This window comes from Lepidothrix coronata, unplaced genomic scaffold (assembly GCF_001604755.1).
Source record: "Lepidothrix coronata isolate B3197 unplaced genomic scaffold, Lepidothrix_coronata-1.0 Scaffold12, whole genome shotgun sequence".
In the NCBI taxonomy this organism is placed as follows: domain Eukaryota; kingdom Metazoa; phylum Chordata; class Aves; order Passeriformes; family Pipridae; genus Lepidothrix; species Lepidothrix coronata.
Genome location: NW_016690192.1, coordinates 2,260,219 through 2,286,950, shown reverse-complemented (window position 1 = coordinate 2,286,950; position 26,732 = coordinate 2,260,219). Strand labels below are relative to the sequence as shown.

The window sequence follows — 26,732 nt, the reverse complement described above, 5'->3', positions numbered from 1 at the left end:
TCTTAAGCAGCAGCTCTATGAGATCTCAGAAGTCAGTGTCTATTAAACTGCAACAAACTCTATGCAGGTCTGGAGCCCTTTAGTAGCACTTTTTCAGTGAGCAGAAATTCAATGAGTGCTCAGTGAGTGAACTCTATACATGACTTCTACTATGGGTTTATGTCCTCTACATACATCCTTGCATCTTCCTGCAACTCCTGTACCTGCTCAGCAGTGCCAAGCATTTCTACCCAAATCTGCCCCAGCTAAGAGCTTGGTTTTGTAATTGATTTACATACACTGGATTTATAATTAATCTTTAATAATTGTATTTAAATGTAAAATTATAGTAATCATGTGTGTGATCTTGAATAGTCACAATAAATAGTGGGTATCTAAAATGAGGTTTTTTTGTCTTTTAACTACAACTCTATAATTTGTTTTATTTCTGGGTTGCTGGATACAAGTTACAACAAATTACTTAGTAAAAGATCCTTTTTGTGTTGTCAAATTCTGATATTGAAACTAACATAGATAACCTGGCATGAAGCTGTTTGATTTAATTTAGGGTTTCGGTAATAAAGAGGTTTGTACTTCAGGCCCAATAAACAACTAAAGATGATTTTCATCCAGTTGGTCTTTCTTAATTTTGGAACATGGAATTTTCTAATAAGTTGTGTAAAAGCAAGACAGAAAGCACCATAAAATATTTGGGTTTTTTTCAAAGATACCAGGATTAAAGTGAATTAAGCAATAATCTTAATTAAATCTGTTTGAAGGCTTTGGGGGGAAAAAGGCTTTAATAACCTTAAACTTCTTATGGAAAGAGATGTCAGGTGGATTCCGCAGAGGGTGCTATCTATAGGACCTGTAATGTTGGAGTTACCAACAACACTGTTGATTTAACATTTATTTTTAATAAAAGGTCCATTCAGTGTTTGACAGTTTCCACAGTAACTCATGTTCTGTTCTTCTCTCTTTCTGTGCTCATTGCATGAGTCCCTTATGTGAGTTATGATTCAAGGACCTTAACAAAAACGTCGTGTACCTCTATTAAAACCACGGTGTTTGAACTTGTTTATCTCCTGCCCATCCTGAGATTATGTTTAATTTCAATGTGTTCTTCAGAGTACATGTAGTAATAGTGGGGTCCATTAATATACCAAAATTATGTGTTCCTAAGTGTAGGAAGGAAGAGTTTTCTTACCAACCCATCTTCCAATTACTTTTTAAAAAACTACTTACAGCTGCTATTGAGTTTCTGTGAGTGTGGGACTATGTGGCCCCAGTGAACACTTTGCTTTGACCTACAATTTTCCAGTTATGTTGACTTTTTAAATTATGCTCCTCGTGAGCTTGATGTTAAGCCAGGTTTAATGTGAAACCAAGTGAAGAAGGAGAAGTACAAGTGCTTAATTTAACCACTTCAGATGTCTTTATAGGATTCAGAGAGAAGCACTTCTGGGAACCTCTGATGCTCTCTGTCTGCAAAGCCAGGTCTTTCTGAGTTCAGGGGTGCTTGTGGAGCTCTCGAGTGTTCACAGCTGTGGCAGACTCAAGGTGCTCAAGGGCTGTGCCAAATAACCTTGTTTTGTGCTCTGCAAATCTCAAGGTGAGGGGGAAGTTGCTGCTGCTGTGCTGTGATCCAGAGAGATCAGTGATCAGCGGGACTTTCTACACTGAGTGTTGCCTGTGTTGAACAGAAGAGAGGATATTCAGGTGCAGTACTCCAGCTACAAACAGTTTCTTGGGTTTTCTTAAAGCTGCAAAAAATAAGTGCCAAACAGCTGCGTGTGAAGACTGACAGCTGTGTCAGTAAATGTCTTTCTGGCCTGTCTCGAGCTTTTGTATCTCCAGCAGAAACTGAGGATCATTTTAAAGCCAGAAGTCCCACATTTGTGTTTGCTGGATTTGAGGAAGTCTGTGTTTTGTGAATCAGGATTTGCCAAGCTGTCAAATGTAATGATCAAAAAAGAGTGCTCCTCTGTTTAATTTTGATGTCATTGATGGGCCTCTTGCCTTGTTGACATTAACGCCTCAATTGCCCAAATTGATATTTTAATAAGAGCCCTATCAGTTGTGGCAGTGACCAAGCAGGCTGGGAAATGGTCTGCTTTGAAAAGACTTGAAAGGAATATCTCTTTAGCTTGAGAGGAATGTCACATAGCAAAGATATTCATGATGTTTTTAAGGTAGAATGACAGTGCTGTTGCTAGAGAACAAAACAGTAAAATGGTCCAGAGTGGGCTTACATGAAATAATGCTTTGCAGGCCTTTATTTTTTTCTTTCTTTCATTAAACAACTCCAAGATGAGTTGACTGTTTTAATTTCAAATATTTTCTGACTTGTTTAGAACTGGTGGTGTTATATAAAGTAACTGTATGAGACAGTTAATTTTGTGGTTGGATGAGATTTTATAATATTTTAAATATTGAATTTAAAAGATTGTTTACATAAATATATTAATATGCTATATAGATATTCTAATATCTACATAAATGTAATTCTTAGATTAGATTTTTTTTTATGCCACTGCCACCTGTAATAATACTTTCATATGAAGAATCTTCCTTATGATTGATTTGTAAGGAGCCATGGGGTGTGCATGTAGATTATTTCTTTCTTAACCGACAATTTTGTATTCTCAGAGTTGCTAATTACTGATTACTGAAGGAAAACTATTATATTTTCAGCTAGGTATGGTTTTTATTATAAATAAACCTCAAAGGTAACATTATTATATTCTTAGCAAATGCAAACAGCTAATACTTAATGCAGAGTTCAGGTTGCCTAGCAGCTAGAGAGGGCCACTCTGTCCAGATCCCAATGGAAGCAGGGTGAATGAATAAAAGTGATTTCAGTTTTAGGTGAGAGCAAGGTGAGATTTCTTCTTTTTTTTCCCCCCTTCTTCTGTGCATTTGTGTGTCTATTGGTACCACTAATAATGGTGGTAGAAATAACAGCAGAACTCACGAGCAGTACAGCACTGAGGTTAAATGCTGAGGGGTAAACTCTGGCCCTTTGTGCTGGCCCAGGCTACATTAATTACATGAACTCTTTACATAGTAACATAAAATAACAGATGGAAAGTCATGGGCACTGTTGAACCCAGAACACTTGCACACCACACAATACGTACTTTGTGTGAGGCATTTGATTACACTTCCATTACACTTTTGTACAGCCCCCTGCACAAGGGACTCTCAGTTTTGTTGCACATACTACACATAACACGACCACTTACATGATTAGTAATAAACAGAACTAAATACAGGGTTTGGCAGCTGATGTTACAGTTGAAACTACTTTCAACCCCCCTTGTAAAAGGCAAATAGAATTAAATTTAGCTTCAGCTAAAAAGGCTGTGATGTTCAGAGGCAGCATATTTAGACTGCAGTATGATTTTTCTCTTAAGGTGCTACTTATCGGAATTACACTACTAGGATGAAGGTCTTTCATTCCCATTAACAAAAATGTTTCCATGTCTTAACTGCTGAAACATGTTGGGGTGTGAGATTAGCTGTAGTGGATGTGGGGAACACGTGTTAAAGCTCTCAGGCACAGCTGGGGAGAGGGTACAAAGCAACATCGCTCTGGTTTTTCTGGATCTTTAAGAACCGAAATATGACAACTGCTAATTATACTGAGTGGCAGTTACCATTACAAAACAGAAAAGTGCAAACCAAAATAAACCCCATGCTGTGTAGCTGTCCAGAAGGCAAATACGGAGTGTTTTTAAAAGCTTTTTGTATCAGTTGTCTCGTGGATGACAGGATGTTACTGAGCAGCTCATCTCATAAGAAGGGATTCACAGAAGTAACACTGGTAACTAAGTCTTTTTTTTTTTCTCCATTTACAGGAGGTAAAATTAGAACACCATCATATTTGATTGTAAATTTTAATGTTAATTGCACACTTAACCAAAAGCTAATTATGCATTTCAGATGAGAGAATCATCTATTCCCCAGACATCCCGTTCCCATCATAGTTTTGCTGAGTTCCTTGCAAGCACTGACTTTAAGCTTGAATGCTTGCAGAAAACTTGTTTCTAAAAAAAGAGATAATAAGGTTCTGTAATTTAACGTATAGATGCAATAGCAGTGTGTGTCCCCAGGGATCTGACAGACCTGATTCTGCTCAGTAAATTCACAGCTGTTGTAAAATCCTCTGATTTGCTGTTTAAACAAAGAACTAAAATGGAAAAATTCATGAGAGTGAAAAGAATGGGTTGATCCTTGTAAGAGAGTCAAGAATTACATTTTATTTGCAGCATTAAGGACTTACTGGGTCCCAGGAATGGGAATCATTGTGGTTGAGTGGACATAAAGCACTACTTCTGATGCTAAAACACAATGCAGAATATTTGACTGGAGAAAAGATGCAATAACAGTGTCTATAATTCAATTCCGAGGTCTTGGTTACATCTCAAGTAATAATACACTGCTGCTTTGAGAAGAACTTGGTGCTCATGCCACTCTGAATGGTCTTTAAGATTAGAGTTGCAGGAGTGATACAAGGGAGAAAAAGAAAAACTTAAAAAATAAACCCCTGAGAGGTTAGTTATCCCTCACACTATTGAATTTATTGAACAGCCTAAGCTTGCTGAGCAAGGCATTGCTGTGTTTGCAGTTAAACAGTTGACATGGAGGGTTTATTTCTGTTTATAGTTAATCACCTTAATCCCATTGTTATCTCATTATAACTCTGCATTATAGTGAAGGCCAAATTCAACTTCAGTCTAAGTTCTGTTACCACTGCAGTTATTCCTGCTGGCAATATTGGATTTGCTCTCACTGCAAGGTGTAGTATCTCCTTCTGTGCTCCATCTTTGCAGAGTCACTGCATATATGGAGCATTTGCCCTTGCTTTGTGCATTTCAGTAAAATAAAAAAGGTACAAATTGTGTTCAGAGGTCTCAGGTTGTATCCAGGAGCAGTGTGGAGTGTGTTTGTGTTATCTGTTGGTAGGTCAAAGGTTTGGACCTTTTCTAGAGAAAATGGGCTGATGTTAATACTTTGTCCAGTAGAGGAGAAGCTGTATGTGGGAAATTTCAAGGGAAATTACTCAGTTGGTGTAGTAAGGCAGTTAATATTTGAGAGGACAAATGGGTTGCTGTGCTCCTGATGTTTTGCATTTAATGCTTTTTTTTTTTACCTGAAATTCAGAATAGATATTTTGTAATCATTTTACATAGGTCTTAGACTCATGTGCCTCAAAACATTTTCCTGTTGTCCTTGTCTTATCAGAATCACCCTCATTATTATTTTCTTTCACAATGTTATCTTCTGCATAATGACTAGGTATATTCTATATTTAAATATGCTTGGTTACGCTGTGATCAGTTATGAGATAATACAGTGGGTGGAATTTATGAGCTCTCATAGTATTTGTCTCACTACTTAAACTATGTCACATTTGGTCAAAAAAGACTGTGAGGCTTCACATTTATAACTTTAATGCATTGTGTTGTCTGCTGCAGTGTCATGTTTATGCAACACTCGAGTATGCTGAACAGCTGATTTTAGAGCTAAAACCAGGAAACCAACCCCCCCCCATTGTTTTCTGATGTGAGAGATTGTACCCTGTAGCACAACTGGACTACCTGGGAGTTTAGCAGTGGGTACTTCGTGATTTATTTTCTGTTGAGCAGCTATTTAGCATCATCCTGATTCATTAAACAGTGTGAACTAAGCTCCCAGATGCTGAGTGCTGACTTGCTGTATTTCTCTTGGCAAGGCTGTTTTCAGTTACATTGAGGGAAAGTCGTGTGAGTATCCCCTGAAGCACATTTTGATTTGTTAGAAAGGGGAATGTGCGATGATCCTCCCAGCACGTGGAAAACGGTGGTGTTGGTTCCCTATCTACAATCTAACACATCTGTAGTGGGTTTTTTTCTCCTTTTAATAACCAGGTCCCCAAAATGGCCTTTTTTACCTGCTTATCATGGTTAAGTGGTGCTGAAGCTGCAGTGTAACCACAGTGTGCTCAGACATCCAGCTGACTGCTGTGTGTAGCCGTGCTGGAGGCATTGGGCTCTGCAGACCTGTATGACAGAAAGAAACACTGGTGAGAAGTACCAGAAACAGGACAAAAAAGCAGCACATTTCTGCACTGTGGAGAACTGGAAGGCCTATGGTTTGCTGGTCACGTTCTCCCACCTGCAGAACAATGTAAAGTTTACAAGGAGACACTGATCTCAACCTAGATCTTGGTGAGCTGCTCTAGTTGCCCAGCAAATACTAATGAGAGTGACAAAGTAGGAAACATAAATCCTGTTTGGTGTTAGTTATATCTTTCAATATCAGCTTAGCACCTTGAATTTTATGGTCAGAGCCACTGCAGCCCAAAAGTGTACCCTAGGCATCCTAGTGTATCCCGTGTTTCTGTCACAGTTTGAGCTCTGCAGCATTGCTAAGATGTTCCTCCCTCTAAATGGAGCTGCCAGTCCCAAGTGTGTTGCTCAGCTCACACATGGCATCCTGTGCTTCTGTTGTGCACTTGCATCTTGTTTGAAAATTCCTCTGGTTTTGCCAATTTTGCTTTGCATCCATTTCTTTGCTAATCAGATACTCAGTGCTTTGCTACTAATTTATGTTAGAAACTGAAACAGGAGGTGGCAGGAGTGTTTGAAACTTTGGGGGGAGCAGGTGTAAGTGGAGCAGATAAACACACTATGTTATGAGCTGCTGTGCTTCATTAACTGAAGTACCTTCACATGGTATAAGACTCAAGTGATTAAACTTGTTTATTACTCAAAGGAGGCTCAAAGATGGTATTTTCCCACCCAGATTCTGCCTGGCTGGTCTCTCTGACAAACTGATTGAGACATCTGTACCAGTGCTTGAGGGGAAAGTCATGGGGGGAGAAGGGGGTGTGTAGATATGTGTGTGCACATAGGCTGCTCATGCCTGTGAGGTCTGACTGCTGCTCTGCTTTTGTTGTAGCCAGAGCATACAGGAGATCTGTGCATAGGATGTTTATGAGGCAGAATACTCACCCTGCTTCTGGTTTTACTTTTGGATGTGCTTATTCAAAGATTCACCTGCTGCTTCCTCTCCTTTGGTCCCTCCATCAGTGATAGTGCTGTGGCAGTTGTGAAGTTGCTGCATGTTCCAGTGCCATGGTAACTGCATCCCACTCCCCTGCCTGCCAGCAGGCATTGAGCCTTCCCAGTTGTGAGAGGAAGCAAGTGCTCCAAGTGCCAAATTGTGGTAGACTGGCATGAGTCAGCTTTGATAAGTCCACGGAAAGTCCTTTGCCCAGGACTGCAGGTCTCTTCTTTTTTTTGAGGGAAGAAAGAGAAATAACTCCCATCAAACGTGTTTTGGATTATTTTTTTAAACTCTAAGATTGTCCTACATTATTGAAAGGCTAAAAAATGCATTCCCATTGAAGTTACCACCAAGTGCTAAATTGCTTCCTCACTGTGCATTTTAGCCTCATGCTGTACCCATTTCTGGAAGACTATGCCACTTTTCCTGTCCTTTTCTCTTGGCTCTGTGTTGTGCACCTTGGCTTGCTCTTGATGAGGTCAGAGAGCACCTTTGTAAGCACTCTTGCACTAACTGTAAGGATAGTTCTTGCTGAGTACTGTCATAACAGCATTTGAAATCATGGAGTTGTGCCTAAGAGTGAACAAGAAAAGCTGGGGAAAAGAGACAAAGTCAGTTTACTTCTTTGCTTTTGGGAGAAGAAATGTTCTGGCTATAATAAAGCACACAGGTGCATAATTCGATTACATGGAACAATAAGACTGGAAGTTTACAGCCAGGCAAGGGTAATTAAGGAATGCCTTTTTGAAGTCTTTCATGTTTAAGAGTGGAATGATGGACCTTAAACTTTATATTTTCTTACCCTCTCGTGTCCCTTGCTGGACCATAGAACTACCAAAACTGTGAGTGCAGTGAAAACTGGCATGAAACTTGAGCAGAACCAAAGCAGGACCATGAAAAGAAAAACCCCCATGCCTTTATTGATTACATAATTACGGTGGAAAACAGCACCAAAGAAGCAGTGCTCACAAACACTGCCTTGCTAAGCAGCAAGGAGTGGCTCTGAGTGGCAAGCCCAGGAGGTCTGGGTTCTGCAGGGATGGAATTGCTGTTATGGAACTGTTGGTCTGCATGAACGCCATATGGATTCCAGCCTTCCTGGGAGATGGCTGGTGTCTGGGCTTAGTGCTGTCTGAGATGAAGAAGGTGGAATGCATTTGGCAAAGCTCTTCAGCCTGTTTTTATACACCCTTCCTCACCAAACCCCCTTCCTGGGTTGTTTTCCTGAGTGTGATACACACTGTGAAGCACAGAAGAGAAATGAATGGGTTGGCCGATTATAGGAACTCCAAACGAACATTATTTCTATTCTGATGCTCATTCCAAGTGTTGTGCTATAATTATGCAACAGCTGCAACTCCATACCTCTTTAGGGCTTCTTATCCTAGTAAAATGGATTTCCTCCTCTGTATGAATGCCCTTCATCTTGAAAACAGCATGCAGGAAGGGTCACCACTGCAAAGATATTTAGTAAGGTAAATTTGTCACAACTGCTTGGTCTCCCTTGAGGCTTTGGGGTTGGAAGTGTAAAATTAATAGTTTCCTTTCACTTTTGCTGGTTAATGATTTTAGGGAAAAGCAAACTCTTCCAAGGGAAGAATCTGCATAAAGTTCTGCCTCTGTGATGTGCTTGCAACTGTTCTGGAGTTGCACATGCCCCACTTCACAGTCGCCTGTTCAAAGCTGTGGCCATCGATCTCAAGTCTTGGACATGTTTGAAATTACTTCAGTTTTTCTGCTAAATTTCTGATGTAAACATGCATAGGAGTTACTTAGAATTCTATCAAGACACTGCAAGAAATCTAAAGGAAACAAATTCAGCAGAAATCACCCACACCATTGTCATGGCAAAACTGTGATTTGAATAATCTTTCACCTAAATCTGGAAATGGCCTCGGTCTTCAGGATATTTACTGTTTTAATGTGAAATTTCACCCAAATTGGTGGTACTTGCAGAATCTGGCTGTGAGTTAGACACAGCAGCACCTTTGCATCCCTGTGGTGTTGGCTCAGTCATTTGTCAGTTCTCCCATCTGCAGCACATGCTGTGGGAATGCTCTCCTCTCCACACGCCCGGGAGATCGGAAAGTGCAGTAGCTCCAGTTGCGTGTCAAAACCTGGTGTTGCTAAGTGATGGCAGGGTAGCCACCTGCCTTGCCATTTACAGAACCCAAGTGCTCAAACAGAAGGAAATGAACAGCTTTATTTTCCACTAACTGCATGCAAGGTGTTTATTCACTCTGGTGCTGGAAGTATCAAACCTGCACATCCCTTTTACTCCAGCTGGAATCTCCAGAGTTTTAAAGTTCCTGGAACGGCAGCTGTTTATCCTCCCTGAAAATGCATCCTCTAAGTGTGTAATATTGTATTACCCTACAACTGCAAGAGACAGTGCAGTCAGTTTGATGATTCAAAAACCACAGATTAAAAAAAAAAAAAAAAAAAAAACCCACCCCAAAAAACCCAATGGAAAACCAAACTGCTTTTTATCACCTAATACAAAGGCAGAGAAGAGGTTGTATTTGTTTTGTTGGTTACATCAGAATCCATGCAATGTGGTCCTCTTCTTTTTCTTTTTTGCCTTTTTTTTTTTTTAACTATAGTCTACATGGCCAAGAAGCAATGTAGCATTGATTTCTTTTCTTAATGTATTTTTTTGTGCAGGAAATAGAGAATAAACCCAGGCTATCATATTTGCTAACTACTCTAGGAGTGTTTTCAGGAAATAGGAGAAGTAGGATATTTTTCACTTCCTATATACTTCTTTTATGGATATAAAAAAAAATTAATAAAGATTTAATTGCCCTCATGCCACAGGTGAGTCATGTGTGTTCTGTTAAAATCTGTCTGCTCAATAAGGTACTTGTTCAAAATAGTCTCTCAAACAGAGATGCTGAGTGACTTTTGCAGTCATGACTCATTGGATCTTTATTTTTTAAATGAAATGATTCCCCAGACATGTTAATTTCAAGATATCATCTATTAAATTCTTGATTATTAACAATAAGAGTATTAATTTGACAGTGCATCAAGGCTTGAGGGATTCATATAACTGGTGTTCTCTTCTCAGAAAAGGGGAGGACTTGCACAGACCCAGTTTTGGAACTAGAGACCCTCCACCTGAGAGAGTGGAAGCTTTGGAGTAGATTGTCTCCCTGTGAGGCACAATCAGGAATCCATCTCCCCATCTGCACAGTCTTCCCTTCATCCAGATGATGTAGAGCACCTCTGTGTTTGCAGAGAAAGGGTCAGGGGTTTTTAGGAATGAAATCTGCGCTGGCATCAGTGATTACTTCCTACTCCTCAGAAATTAGCTTTTCTCAAGTTTTACACTTCTGCATAGCACAGATTGACCTTTGAATTCGGACTTTTAATTTGGAGCAGTTTTCAGCAGGGACTTCTGACTCTAGAGAAGCTTTCTCCTGGAGTCAGACGTGTGTTCTGTGTAAAGGAGTGTTCTCTGTTAGGATGTTTGATGCCTTGGTTCTCAGTTTTGGTGGTTCCAAAGTATAGCTCAATTCTGACAGGTTGCTGCAAAATCCTATAGTGTAATATTGCTCTTATGACTGACCTCTTCATTCACTCTGAGTAATGAATGGAACAGAAAATTGTCTTCCTTTGTTTTATTGAGTAATGAAAATTGTGCTTCTTTTGCTAAACAACCCTTGCCAAAAATAGCACCTGACTATATTTTATCCATCTCCTTTTCCTTACTATTATTTTACTATACTAAATGCAATCTTTTTTTTTTTTCCCCTTTGGATTTCTTTCCATCTTTGTGCCCTGAAGCTTCAAAGACCAAATTTTGTGAGTCATATAAATGTTCCGAGACATCAAATTAAGTAGGAACTGGAGAATGAGTTCTCAAAAGGTTGTGAATGCTGCTGACGTCAATCTCAGATTGAAATAAGAAAGAAGATATGGCTGGTGGATCCTGTGAGCAAGACTGTAAGCACTTATGCTAATTCTGTTGTTGGAGAAGAAATTGTGTTTTTATAAATGAAGGCAATAGTCCCAACTGAAGATTTAACAGGCATTCATCTTAGTAACTAGATGATCTTGAGCTTTCATACTTTACACTGAAATTTGCCTTCAGCGGATTCGAATGAAATTGCTTGGAAGTGACTAAAATGAATGGCAGCACGCTCTCTGCTTTTTCAACTTGTAATATAATTCAGTTTTCCAGCTCTACTTCTGCAGAATTCCTCCTTCAAAGTAACATTGCAAAGTATTTTTTTTAATGATCAGAAGACTATGAACCTATTTAGAGATTTTTCTTGATTGTCTGTGGCAGAAAACAGAATTTTGAAAGCAGCAAGGAGTCATGAAATTCAATATGTCTTATGAATTATTTTGATAACATGAAACATTTATCCTGTAGGAAGTAGTTAGTAATACTGTTTTTGAAGTCAAGTGCTTGCAGATTGTGCATCCATATTGATTTGATGGTGCTATTGAAACTTCCTATAGGTGTAGTGAGAAGAGTGCAAAACGTGACTAAAGGAAAGGGATGTTTTCCTTGTGGAAACCACAAGGAAGTAATTTGCTATTAGATTATTAGTGTAGAATATTTTTATATGCGTGCGTGTTTTGACAGTTAAAAATTGATTAATAACTGATATTCTTGTTGACTACTTTATCCTACTTCCGTTCAGATGGTTCACTATAAGCCTGCAACTAACTGTAAATTAATAGTGCTGCAGTGATCCCTCTGAGTCTAGATGTGTTTTGGGCAAAGATGTGTTTCCATTGGTGAAACAGAAGTTGAAGATGTTTAGCCCTTTGTCAAATTGAACTCTATTTTGGAGAGGATCTTACAGCAACAGATACAATAGTGTCAAGTTCAGAGAGACCAAAGTGAATTGAAGTGAGCCCAGAGGTATTGAAGGAGCAAGGTAATGTGATTGCTGGTTAACTAGATCAGGACAGCAGAGGGAATGCCTCCATCAGATATCTGTATTGCTGGGCTCAGTTGCCTTCCCAATGCTGTGAAGACCTTTTGACAGATTTCTGTGGGAAGACAGTTTACAGATTGGTGGCATAGCATGTACCTGTGCATGAAATATCGCAGTCAAGGCCAGGATGAAAATAAACAAGAAATATTCCTTCAAATTTAGAGATTAAGTACAGACTGGATTTTCCTGTGGGTAGCCAACAGGAGCTCAGCAGCACAGCAGTGAAGCAGGGCTGTCTAGCTGGGTACTCAGTGTGAAATGTACTTCTGCTGTGAAGCTGAGGAGAGTGCACAGGAAGAGGTTCTGGCTCTCAAAGCCTGTGCATGGTGGTGTGTGAATAGAAATAGGAAAGAAGAGCAGTCCCAGGGGCTGGTGCTGCTGCCAGCTCCAGGGGACACCAAGTGAGCCCATCCCAGAGCTCAGTCTCCAGCCACGGATTCCTTCTGGGAGGGGGACCAAACGCCATGAATTTACAGTCCTTCTGCCATGACTCCTTAGTTACCATTGAAAGGGAGAGGCAGGCAGTAATGATAGATGATGTGACTGAAAATTTATCAGCCATGAGATGGGAGATAACTTGCCTTATGTATGTGATGACTGTAGATTTCTAAGGCTCCTGAGTAAGAATGATCAGAGAGCATCTTATCACAGTATAGTTTCATCAGTGAGGGAGGGACCTGTGAGGGGTGAAGTCCTTTAAATTACAACTATAGGGCTAAGAAAAAGTTTTAAATTGAGAGTATCGTCATAAAAAGAGTATGTGGAATTTGTCTGATTCTGCATGGAGAAGGAGGAGAGGTTTTAGTGTTTCAGTTACACAGGAATATTTTAGTATTGAAGAGGTGGTCCACCACAAGCTGGTTTATTCGTGATTGGCTTCTAAGTTAAGAAGCTGTTTCTCCTGTTGGTAAACTTTTACATAATTGTACTTCACTGCAATTTTGTGTCTATTCTAGAAACATTCTTTTCTGATCACTGGATCAGAAGCTTCTACTATTCAGGACCAGATACTGAAACACTTCAGCTACTGATCTGAGCTGGCATGGTGATTTCTTTACCCCATGATGATTTCTCTACCCTATAGTGAGTGAGCTCAGAGCCAGAGAAGCATTTCGGTTTCCTGAAGCTTCCTGTTTCTGATTAACTAGGATAAAAATGAGTATCCACTGAATTGATGCTTATCAGAATTCCTAAACAACTCCCCTGCCTCCAGCAGTGACACTCGATTATGTTTCTCACTCCTAAGCCTCTTAGAGGTTTAGCATTTATGAATCCCTTCTAATACTTTGCTTGACACATTTGGTTAGGCATATGACAGTGAGCAGTTGAGAGAAAAACAAGTCATCTCATCGAGTACAAATTGAGGCTTCTAGTAAGGAGAGTGGAGAGGCAAGGAATGGCTTCCTGCTGTTTGAAATCAGGTTAGAACAGGGCTGTTAAAATAACTGTAATGCATTTAATATAAAAACAGGCTGTCTGTACACTTCCCAGTCAGTGCTGGACAGTTTTGTTAGCAGGAGCAGCAGGAGCAGGAGCAGCAGGGAGGCTGAGGACTGAGTGCACTGTAGGGTGGTTCAGCTCTCCCCTGGTCCCTCGGGATGCTGAGCACAGTGGTGGTGTGTCATCTTACGCTTGATATTAGTTCTGCAGCTTAACTGTGGGGTAAAACCCAAACACAGGGCTGTGAAGGGCTATCCACCCAGTGTCTTCTGGAATGCAAAGTAGATGGTCTAGTAGGGAGGTGGTAACCATAGTGCTGATTGGGGTGGTGGTTCCTGCAGGCCCCTGGCTGTGAGCTGTTGGTGCTCACTCCTGATCCTCCTGGACAGAGACAGGAGGTGCTGCTCCACCAGCCTGAGTGACCTTTCAGCAGTGGCTTCATGATGAAGGGGTCCTAAGCATTCTTGTAATACAAATGATGTTAAGAAGTAGTTGGTATTGTGAGCAGGTGCATTCCAGCTCGGCATACCTTGCAAATCTGACAGCAGCCAGATGTTTAACTGGGTAGAGTAAGCGATGACTTAAATACCATCATATAAATCTTGCAAATGCTACTGAAGCTGAGACTCTGGGTATGCCTTGTGAATTGTGATTTCTCAGAGGTCCTGTTTGATCAGAGAGTAAGTTCTTGTCTTTAACCCTCGATGAGACCCCACAGAGACAGCAGGTATTGTGATGTACCACTAATGACTAATTCCAGCAAGTCAGTTAATTAATCCTTTGGAGCTACATGAGGCTGGTTGAAAATAGTTAAAACAAAGATTTTCTTAGGATTTTAATGGAAATTGACCCAATGTTGCTGTGAGATGTAGCTGCAGAAAGAAGCTTCCTACAGCAACACAGTCTTGCTTTGATATACATTTCAGCCAGCATATGGTATACATTTTATCAGAGCACATGGAAAATTAGTTTGATTTAAGTTGATTGATTTTGATTACTGATGGGAGGATATGCTAATGAGAAACAATCTAGTGTGTCTAAAAGACTATTTCAGTTGCTAGCACAGTTGATACATAGTGCTTGTATCATATGCATGAAAAGAACAGCACTGCCTGTGCTACCAAGGTGACCCATGTAAATAACATTTGTTTGACTAGACCAGAGCCTCCCGTATTGAACGGCAGCAGGAGGAGGGGAGCTCTGCTTCTCCCCCACCTCCAGAGGTTCCTTAGCGGGGTTGAACTTTGTGCTTGGGCAGGAAACCATCCCCTACGGAGAAGAAACTCCCAGGTAGGAGAAGCCCACAGGTGTCAGAGCTGCAGCTGCTTTCTCCCCCAGCAGCTCCAAGGTGATCACAGTGCTCATTGCACTGTTGGCAACACACTGAGAACTCCAGAGTTCTCTTACCTTTAGGCACTGTGATGTGTTGAGAGGAGGAGACAGCATCCCTGTGAAGCAGAAAGTCCCACTGGCTTATGAAGTGTTGCTCTGTAGCTAAGTGGGGTGTCCGCCTTGGGCACAGAACACAACCTGGCTTTTCTGCTTTCGCCGTATGATTTGTGAGAGTGATTCATGGGACGTTAGCACAGTTGCTAAGATCAGGAAGAGGTTTGCTGATATTTAATCTGCTCCTGTCAGGCAGCAGGGTGGTATCTCCTCCTGAATTTAGCAGATGACAGCCTTGATNGTTTGTAGATGATATTTGGAAGGGATAGCTTGTGAGTTAACACCTGTATTCATTCAGGTGGGTAAGTGGAGGGGCAGTAAAGGCAAATGAAGTGTAGTCTTAATACATTGTGAAACCTAATTCACTATGGCCAAAACAGCTTGTATTTCAATGTAAATGAATAGCTACCTCCAGTCTGTATTTCAGTATAAATGAATAGCTACCTCCGATCTGTATTTCAGTATGAATGAATAGCTACCTTTAGGCTGGTGCTTCTTTTCTTCTTCTGTTTGTTTGGTTGTTTTTTTTTCCTTTTATATATCAACTTTTCATTCCTTAGGAAGAACACAAACTAGTCTTGGACATGACTTTGTCATACTCATATCTATAGATGTCTTTCTCTCACACACCCCAAAAATTCAGATCTTCTCTGCAAAGCCAGTTTGGGATAGAAGTAGATCAAGGGCACTGGAAGTAGGCAGAAGTAATCAATGGAGGCAGAAGGGTGTTTCTGTAGTTGGGAGAAAAATACTTGCTGGTAAAAGGCTGGCAAAGAGAGAATTGTTCTCACAAAAACTCAGCAGGTCTCCTAAAAGGCCCTGGCAATGTGCCCTTGTCTCCCTCGCTTTAATACCCTATGACATGCTTTCTTTTCTCCTTTTCTGAGCTGCCCCTCTGGCACTGTCCATCTGGAGTGACAGGAACATGCTCTGTAATTGGCAGGGCTTTGTTGCTGTTGAGCAAGTGAAGAAATGGAAGATCAGCTGCTAATCTCAGCTGAGATCAGACAAACCCAGGAAGCTCCAGCTTCTGCAGCAGCATACCCGAGAGCAAAATCTGGATCAGGTGCTTTGTCTGAAGTTACATTGGAAAAGCACGTCCAGAGATTATTTCACTTTCAAATTGTAACTATTGTGAGTTTTGAATAACAAGCTGGTGACTCCTGTGAACAAAAAAAATCGGAAAATCCTGTGCTGGTTATTGCAGCTTCCCACAGAACAGGATGAATGAGTTTGCAGTGGAGAAAGTACAGCTCCGTGTTACCTTTAAAGGATTTAATTTTGTGTTGAAAACACGAAGCTGGAAGGAACAATGGTACCCTGGTAACTTGTGATCTTAATCTCTCTTACAAGATTGTAAAACTGTTTACCTTGGCAATATCAAGGTAATATAGCACATTCTTTCTGAGTTTCTTCTTTTCCCTTTTGTTATAACGGCATGTTTGAAAACTCTCTGATGCTATATACTGCTATTGAACCTCTGCAATCCCTTCAGTAAAACAAAGATGCTAATTACAAGCATTTCAACTGTGCCTAGTTGATTTTTTTCCTTCACTTGTTCATTTTCTTTGTTTTAAGAATCCTGTTAACACCCGAGAATTCTGACCTAAGCCCAGTCTAACTGAGACATGATGTGAAGCCTGTGATTGAGTTTCTGTTTTCATTAGATAATTTCATTAGTTGTATTTCCATCCATTGCTCCTGAAATCTGAGAATGATGTCTGAGAAATGGCTTTTCAGTAACCACATGGATGTAGAGGTGGTGACAACTCTGCCTCTCCAGAGTGTGGTTATAGTTCTTAGAGCATCCTGTGCACTAAAATCTGCATTGCCATGCTATGAACTTGTCAAACATTCGGATTATGGTCACAAAATGGAAAAGCTTCAAGAGGAGGATGATGCTGCATGTTAGAAGCGTATGTCACAAGGCATCAAATCCTGACCTGAGTCTCTTGGACGCAAACAGAGAATGAACTAAATGCATCTTTTACTTTGAATGTGTTAAGTTTTACCAGGTTTCTTCACAACTCTGTGAGTGCTGAATTTGGCCAAACCCCTGGAAATGACAGAAGAAACTCTACACAAAGATGTAAAAATCAACCAAACAAAAATCCCAGCGACAAAAAGAACCCCAACCCACCAGCAGAAGCAGAAGTCTATGATTACCAAATAAAATAACTGACTGAAGAGTTTCCCTTCTGTATTTAAAATTTAATTTGTGAAGTGGGCACAAGTCCTAGACCCAGTGAGATCAACAAGAGTTCTTTGGTCTTATTGAGTATGACAAGAATAATATCTCTTTATCATCTGTAGTTTCTAATGTTCTGTGGGAATTGCAAGCATCCAAGCTTGAAGGAGAGACTTCCTGAAGACCTGGTCCTGCTGGCCTCTGTCAGAGCTGAAGAGACCTAACCTTGCCCAAAGAAGCTCCTTGTTCTGCCTTTTCTGAAACAAGCCTTGTAACATCCTGGGATGATCGTTGTACTTAACCCATCATCTTGCCTTTCCAATGGTTTATGATAAGCCAGCCCTCCCATCATCTTTTTTTGCTGGTCTTTTGGTTTATTTCAGTTTGTCCCTTTTTGGGGAGGTGTCTCACCTCACCATGAGCTCTATTTCTAGTATCATCCCTCCCGTTTCCTTTCATGGGCACAGAGATGAACCTCTTTGTTTGCCAGATGCACCTTTAATACCTGTTGTTTTTCTTCTTTTCACACAAAAAAGCCTCTTCCAGTTCTGAAGAGCAGACAATTGGACATATCACTGAAGCAAGTGTGGGTGAGAGGTGGTTCCTGCAGCTCCTGTCAATAAGCTGGTTTGAAAGATGGGGCATATGTGGAGGTCATTTATGTTTACATCTCATTTCAAGAGCTAGACTGCAGCTAGTCTGTTCACTAATTAAAAGGAAGTAAACATGTACCAGAATGTTGCCTGTTCTTATCTGAGAGTTTTTATATAACATTTGCTGTCTGTTGATTCCTAATGAATGCAGGGCTGATTTGATTTGATACCATTAGTGATGTGGTAGGACACTTTGAGATTAGAACAGTGTTTATTCTTTATATCATCTAATACTTATTGTCTGACTGTTTGACTCCAGGAAGAGTACATACCACGGATGAAATTTTGCAGCATATTTATTTATGCCCTGCTTTATCAGGATAATTGGAACTCGGAAATCTTCAGTTGCTAAGCATAAGGAAGGCTGGCACAAAGCACTGTTTAACTGTGGCAAAACCTCCTTGTTGAGTACTGGGTCTTAGGATTCCCTTCTCTCAGCTGCAGGAGTTGGCAGGAGATGAGCTCTGATGTTACCACATGGCCTGCCAAGAGGGCCTGGCTAAGGTTGTCCAAGATTTATGGGAGCTTTCAGCTTGTCCTGGTATGACAGGGATGAAGTCTTCAGCTTTCCCTTCAGGCTCCATATGAAGAACTAGCAAAAGAACACATATTATTGTGGCTTTCATAATTTTTCAACTGGCTCAGAAGATAAAAAAGAAAACCTTTGGTAAAGGGAAATTACTTCCCTTTGGTGTACGGGATGGAGAAAGTAGATCTGGGTGCCGTGTGAAGAGAGAAGGGTTTTTTTCCTTTCAGTTCTTTGTATTAATTTTGTTAATGCTTTAAATGGGGATACATTTTGTTCTCTGGACTCTGTTCTTCTGAGAATGGTGTTTGTGGTATGAGTATAGCAGTGAAACAGGAACTGTTCCCTGCAGGACCAGAAATCATTCTGTTCTGCAGATACTGTCACTCACTGCCTGGATCTTGGGATAAAGCATTAGGGTAATCTGCAGACAGCCAACACCAAAGCTTCCCCTGCTGCTCTACAGCTTCCGAAATTGGGTTGAATTATAATTCTTTGATGTTGGAGTAAGGCAAAATAGCAATAGGCAGAAAGCACAATTCATTTAATTGTAGTTTCACAGTGTTTTGAAGCAGTTATGCTGTTGCTGAAGTCATGCCCTCTTTTATGAAAATGTCTTTAGCTCATTGGCAGACCTAATTCCACTCACTTATGCCTTGTGCTTTGCTCCAAAGTTTGTTTTTCCACCCTTTCAGTCAAGAGATGTGATTTGTACTGGGCTGGGACCAAGAAAAAAGTCCTAAGAGCCTTCTTTTTATCTCTGTCATAGTAAATAACTTGTATTCCTCAAAACATCAACTTGTTACACCTTCTGCAGACAAATCACATAGATACACGTGAAAGCAGGGGAGCTCAGTCTGCCCAGAGGTTTGTTCTTGCTAAGGAAGCTGCTTTCATTTGATAAATATTTCAGCATGTGTTTTTCCCAATGTAACATGACAAATTCACTGCTAAGCTGGGAAGTGTTTGTAGAAATGTGATGGTAATGGAGTGTAGAATTGCCCTTTGCTGAACTGAGCCGGTGGTCCAGAGAGCCTGTTGTCAATTTTCTGCTGGCAGAGGGCCTGAGTGATTTGGGAAGCAGCATAATGCATGAACCTGTGCTTGGATTGTGCCTGATACTGTGATTGCTTCAATTACAGATTTGTTGAAAGACCTTTGCTTGCTTTGGGTGATGCTGTGCAGTTTCCCTACTTTATGAAGCTATATTAATATAAAATTGCTAGAATATAATGAAGACTGATGCCACCCATATTTTTGTTGATCTGTACAGCATCACACACGTTTAGTGTTCTGTACAAATATGATCTCACGCTGTTTCTGTTGCACACAGGATTTTTATTAGCTTTAAATAAGACAGTTTGGAGTTGTCATTAACAGCTCTTTTTACAGCCTTCTTTCCTTGGGCTGAGGTCCGTGTTTCAAGATACAGATTACGTGGAAAAATTCTGTGTCGTCTTTTCCTCTTATCTGAAAATTTAGTCTGATTTGAGAGGAGTCAGGACCCCTGCCTATGCAGGATTCTTCACTGAGGTCATTGGATGCAGGCAGGACCTTACAATTCAGGACTTATTTTATATATCAAAGTTCAATCACCAAGTGGCATCTCCCCAAATCCGGGCTGAACTGAGCAGTCCTAGTAAGTACAAGCAGTAGGCTGTGCTTGGGAGCCTGACCAAAGTCCTACTGGGTGGTGAATGGCAGGGGACAGGTGACCCTGGAGGCATTTTAGAATGCCAGTAACACATTTTCTTCAGCTGGAAAATCTGCTGTGATTTTCTTCTACCTTTCTTAAAAAGGTAGATATGAAGATGGGCTCTTCATCAGAAAGATTTGAGCCACTTAGGCCCTGGATGTGTCCACTGGCCAGAGGCAGTTGGTGGCCTAGACAGAGCAAGGAGGTGTTGTGGTAATGAAGTGATTAGTGAAAATAAAACAGTAAGATTACCAAACAGCAAAACAAGGAGCTGTCAAGGAGCATTTGCTCCTGATTCTCTTTTCAAATGGAAAGGAGGAGACATCACCACAGAGGTGGGTGAACTTAAAACAGTGTGGAAAAGGACCTCACACCTTGAAAGGCATCTGCTGTAACCACGTCAGCCCCGAGGGCACCCCAGAACTGCTTTCTGAGCTGCCTCAGGAGCCCTCTGCAGCTGCTGCTCAATGAAATTTCGAGTTTAACATCTGGTCTGTGTGGTTATAATAGAAAACACTACGGGAAATGGTAGAAGATTATTTTCTTTTTCTTGTGCTATTACTGAGCATCATCATGTGGGTACTCTTGTGGCTGACAAAGCCTGTATTTTAAGATGTTTAGGACTCCTCCAAAATAGCTGTTCTTTAGCTGAAAGTCTTCCTTTATATTCTCAGCAGAAATGTGGGTTTATTTGGAGAGTTTCAAATTCCATTTGATTTTTTTAAAATGTTTTTTGTGAATTTAAACAAACCCCCCTTCATGTCACTAGTGTTTCAGATCAATTTATTAAATTGCTTTTCAAAGTATATGCACATTTCTGTCAAACAAAAACATATGAGATAGAGGAATCAGTTATTGCAAATTCCAGCATTTAGAAAATGTATTTCAAACTCCACTGAAGTGAGTACTTTTTTCTTTCCCTTTTTATTTACCTTCTGATTTACAAGGTTCAAATTGTTCTTGGGTTTTGTTGTCTTTTAGCTTTCATTCTACCTTCTTGACTTCTAGAACCTTCAATGTCTTTATATTTTTGTTTAATGCTCACCTGAATTCAGCAGTGGGGTTTTTCTCCTAATTTGGGAGGTTGTAAATTGAAAATTGCCTCGTCAGCTCTTCACTTCCACCAAATCTTGTAAAATTACACATTAGGATTTTAAAGACCTTAAAAGAATATTATATTTTACTTTTATTGGCATGTTGTTCTTAATATAAATTAAGCTTGGTTATTTTATTTTTGTCTAGCTGCTGCCCTTCAATTTAAAGTACATTTTCTTGCCTCATGGTTGTAATTCAATTTGGTATTTTAATCTCAAAGATATCTTAAACAGCTTCCCAGAATTTCTGAGCACTTTGTCTTAGAATTGACCCCCTTGACATAATATCTCTAGGGGGTTTTTGTGAAGTATGAGGCTCGGATTTAGCCCTAATCCACTACTAAATAAGCTGAAATCTTCCCTTGATAAGAACCAGCCCTAGGAGGGATGTTCCTAGCAGAGCACCAAGTTTTTTTTACCATCAGGATTTCCAACAGGTCTTCCAGGAACGAAGTCACTGATTTTCTTAAACACTGAAATATTTGCTTTGTAAATGAGTTTAAGTGAAGGTCTTGCCCAGAGCCGGGGGCCGGTCGGGGTACCACCACCGGGTACCATCGCCGGGTACCATCAGTGGGTACCATCACTGGGTACCATCACTGGGTACCATCACTGGGTACCATCAGTGGGTACCACCGCCGGGCCCGCCGCGATGCCCATCCTTGAGCAGAGCTGGCTCCGCGAACAGCCCCTCTCGCTGCCTGGCTCTCTCGCCGGTTACCATGACATTTGATCACCCAGAAACAGGCTCCGGGAAGTCTGTCTGAGTCTTGTTCGGCTGCTCTCAGAGCAGGGACTTGCTCCGTTTTGCCTGCGTGCCTTGGAGGGGGAGGGAGGCCGGGAGCACCGCGATGCCGATTCCCTTCACCTGCCCTCGTTCCTTTCCAGATCAAAGAACCAGACTACCGAATTCAGACAGATTTGTACCGCAGATCACTTAACTTCCTCCTCGCAGATTGTGCGCTTGTTCTTTTGGCAGCCGATTCATAATGTATTGAGATTTCCCTTCCTGCTGTACATCTCTTGGGTGAGCAGAGTGCTGCTGCGACCCACGCGGTGGGAGCTGCACCGAAGCACGTCAATCCACTGCCCTGCAGGACCATTTAGGATGTCCGCGGTGGTGCATTCGCAGGAGCCTGGTGCTGCTTCTGAAGTGCTCTGGCTGTGATTAATTTATCTGCTTCTCAACAGCAGCTAATTAATAATGCTTATAGTGACTAACATTGCTCAGACATCTGTGTGTTGTACAGCTGTTCTTACAGTCCTGATTAACAGAATTAAAGGATATACGTGGGACAACTGAAAAGATCTAGCCAGAGCAGCAATATATTCTATGATAATAATGCATTCAGTGCCCAGAAAGCTTCTTATTCTAGGATCTCAGCCTCTTAACATTTTCTTAAATGATTTGGGGTTTTTTTAAACATGTCATTGGTGGTTTTATCACTTTTGCCCACAGTGCATAGGCTTTCAAATGCATCATATACCTTTTGAACTTTGTTGTTCACTGTTTATTTGCAGCTAAAGAAATGGAAGTTGAGGTAGGTATGTGGTGTGGATGCTACATATTTTTACTACTGCCATTTCTTTATTTTTCTATCAAGGTAACTGGATCAGGAAGAATCAAAAATATAAGACTGACCTCATATTAATTCCAAGTAATGAAAAATAATACTTTTCAAGACTTAGAATTTAGGAAATATGCACAATGTACTTAATCTTTGTGTGTACCTCTTAATGTGATTTCAGCTTTGCAGGCACTGGCTTTTAAATACTCTAACAGAAAAACTCAACCTACAAAAAGATGAGAAGAGCAGATAATGTTTATAAGCAAGCAGCCCTATTCCAGTCTTCCTTACTCTCTGACAGATCAGGAAGGGCAACTGCTGCTAATCTTCCCTACAATCTCAAGGCACCTGGGAAAATGGAAATAATATTTTTAACATCTTAGCAGGTCGTGAGCAGTGGTGTCAATCACAGTACCTTGGCCCGATTCCAGTGTGGGAATTGCATTCTGCTGAGCAAATGCAGCCTGTTGCGTTTTCAGTGATTCACTTTTTGTTTTACATGGTGTGGAGTTGCTGAGAAAAGTTAAAAGAGCTGGTGCTCCCCTACCACCAGAAATGTTTTAATGGTGGATTAACCTTTCCTCCTTGTCCATCAGCTTCATTTACAAAAGTACTTTGAAAGGGAAGCGCGGTACCTCACCTTGAAGGGACACTCAGCCACCGAGTTACAGGGAACAACTTCAAAAGTGTGTGTGTTGGGCATGACCAAGGCCTCTGATGACTGACCAGGCACTGGTGAGCTCTTGTAGACTCTGCATGTTTTAAAAGTCTCTTTTCAAAAAATTTCTCTCTCTCTAGTGGGAGCAGTTAGCGTGGCAATGTTAGAGAAAAGAGGGAGGTAGAACCTTCTGTACAGGGTAAGTAAAATAGGATAGGAAAAGTGAAGTTTCTGCAACTGGTAGTACTGAAGTTATCCAAGGCTACTGGTTTTACAGCTTTTAAAGAGTAGAAGTGAAAACAGCCATAATGTGGGAATGTTTGAAAAGCACTTTGCAAGGATAGAGCCTTTTATCAAAAAACACAGGGTTTTTCACATCAGAAATGCTTTCTGACATGTTGTTTAAATGAAACTGGCTCTCAAGGTAGCAAAATGTGTCTGAGAAGGTTCCAGTGACTCTTGGGCAATGGGAGAACTCAATAATGAGAGAAAAAAACCCCACATGCTTAATGTGATCTGTTGAACTGGAGCATTTTAATTAGAGCTGAGTTCTGAAGGAACCAGGTGTTATTTTGCTCCTGGCAGCAATTGAAACTTCACAGGTTTTTCATGACATCACATCTTTTCCATGTCTTAACCAGTGACTCATCTTGCTTGCCTGTTTGTTCCTATTTCTAGCTGCCAGCAGGAACACTAAGCTCCATGTTAACATTCTCTTATTAATGACACATCCTAGTCTGTCCAAGGTGACTCTCTCTTGTGGTACCTAGTGGGTGGGTTGTTTTTTTTCCCCTTCCTCTTTCTCAAGGTGACTTTTGTTTATGTGATCCTTGGTGGCTTCCACTCAAAAATCTACTTTTTCAAAGGAAATGTGTATGTGGGAATGTAACATCCGGGAACTTCGATGGCAGAATAGATCCCTTCTGTGCTCAGCACTGGGGAAACATCCAGCTAAGGAATGCTCAGTCCCAGATGTCTGAAATGCATGTCCTGACAGGAGAGTAGTGGGATGGGACATACCAGCCACCTTGCAGCAGACATCAGTAACAGTGACCAAAACAACTAGATTTGCTGGAGGTCATGAGAATTTTAACATTTCACATTGCAACAGTTCTGAAAGGTAAGGAAAGGCTGCTTTGAGCTGCCAGTTCAGTCCAGTGAGGAAGGCAGAACAAGGCAGCAGTGGAAAGGGCTGCATGAACTGTTGGAGAGATGGGAACAGAGTGGAGTGGAATGGAGTTATTGATGGCACAGTGGCACCCTCACTGTTCACAGCAGAGACACCAGCACAGCACCACGGGAGTACAGATGTTTCCTCATCTGTGCAGAAAGGAAAGTGAACAGGTCTTGGATGTAAAGGGCTCGGGTGTTACTGAGCCCCAGATAGAGGAAAAACAGCCCTCTGCCTTCAGGATGTGCCTCTATTTCTTGCTTTTTCGGGTTATCTGTCAGGTAGAGAACAGTAGCTGAGGTGGTCAGTCTTGCTGAGAACTGAGCTGTGTTTGCAGGGAGTCAGATGTTCCCTGACACTTTGATGTCTAACAACTTGTTGCCTCTGTAACTATGGGGCTGGGAAGTGGATTATCCTGTCTCCAAGGCTGACCAAACTCCAAACAAGGTAAAAAAGGTGCAAAAACCTATAGCGTAGGTGTTACAATGTGACGCTGAACAGCAGGGAAGAAGAAACTCCTTCACAACTGATGAAGCCCCAAATTGTGCTGGGTGCTGGTTATTGGGGTGAACGTGACCCCTGTTCTGACTCTGAGCAGCCTAAGTGATGGTGCTAAGTACGTGCATCTTGTAAATGTTGCCAACTAGCTGGACTGTAAGCAACTCTTACTCTTGAGTATTATTCCTCTTTAAAAAAAACCCAAACCCCATGAAAATCAAACCATAATCCTTTAAAAAATTGGAAAGGTTTATTTCTTTAGAGGCTCTTTGTCACTTACACTGCTAGAAAAGTCATGGTGCTAAGGGGATTAAATTCAGTACAGATTAGATGTTTCAGTGACATTTTATTTGGAACAAAGAACTTCTAGCTGGAAATCTTCACTAGAAGAAGGATGGTTCAGAATCATGGATTCTGATTTTTCAGACCTGCAGCAAAGGGCATCTGTCAGAATTTAAAAACTCAAATATGTTTTCTATGTAAGTACCTTGCAGTTTCTGCTGAGACAGCCAAGTAAATTTAAGAAAAGCTGGTTGTGCTTCTATTGTAAATGTTTATGTGATGGATCTCGTGACTGGAGGGCATCTGTACACAATGCTAATACATTTAGGTCTTTTTCTCCTCTGAATAAACACTGAATTTTGATTGCTCATTAATGCAAAACCTTCAAATTTTTGTTTCGAGCTCCCAGCTAATGGTCTTGTGGGTGTTTTTAATTGTTTGCATCAAAGACAGGCACACACAATAGCTACAGAAGAACAGAGCTGTTAGCATACTGGTGTAAATATACCTCACAGAGACGCTTCTGTGCTTGGTTACAGCCAAGCTCTCTGATTCCTCATCAGGGACAGCCTAGCAGGCTTCTGGATGCTGAAGGCTCAGGCTCTTCTTCCCAGGCATTTGGCTAGACTCTTAATTAGTGCTACGTCACCTCTCTGCTGATCCCTGCCTGTGCCTCATCTACTTGTCTTCTGATGAGTTTGTGGTCTACCTGGAAATCTTGCAAACAACTTGGCGGGGGGGAGGAGGGGAGCAATCTCTGTCAGTTATTTTCTTCTTCATTGGATAAACAACTTGAATGTGAAAACCTGAAATGCCTAATTAGCTAAGGTTTGTGGTGGTTTAAACTGAGGTAGGGACAATTATTGTAAATGCTGAAGAAAGTGAGTTCAGATTTTGCAGTTTATTTTATTTTATTTCAGTCAAGGCATCTGTGAGGGGGTTGCTCATGGTGTGAGTCGAGAAAATTAAGCCAATTTATCGCTGTCTAAAGCTAATGTAACCTGAGGAAAAAAGTAATTTCAGGGTGATATAACAATTCAAATGCATTTGGAGAAATGCAACTACAAGCCTGTAAGGGGAGATGACATGCTCTGTACCTGTACAGTCAAACAGAGCGAGGAAGGCATCCGTGACTCACGTGGAGATGAATCACGTCTCTGCGTTCTACCACATGGCTACCAGGGCAAGGTTATCAATAAACTTTACATACCATGAAACATAGGATGCCTTTCCCTCATAGCACACTCCTTTTGATAACCTGAGAAGGCAGGCACCTAAGTGTATGAATGTGCAAATTACCTTTCTAATGAGTTAAGTGCACTGTCCACCAGAGAACAGGTTATGACCATGTAAATGCACGTAGCCCTTTGGGGTTCTGTACCTCCTGCAGCCCCATCTCTCACTGTTGTATAAACTGGGGCCCTGCCCCCCACACAGGGGGGGTCACAGGCAAAATACTGCAATCAACAAACCAGATTTGCTAAATTCCAGAGCTTTCAGGCAATAATTTGCCTTTATCTCAGAT

At 41.0% G+C, this 26,732-nt stretch overlaps 1 protein-coding gene across 1 annotated transcript in view; it reads left to right on the top strand.

Moving 5' to 3' along the window:
• Window positions 1-1,680: 1,680 nt before the first annotated feature.
• Window positions 1,681-26,732, top strand: part of RAB3B (RAB3B, member RAS oncogene family) — a 37,959-nt gene continuing 12,907 nt past the window's right edge. Inside the window, exon 1 of the mRNA XM_017805282.1 lies at window positions 1,681-1,698. The gene's annotated coding sequence lies outside the window, so the exon portion shown is untranslated. The remainder of the gene's footprint in view (window positions 1,699-26,732) is intronic.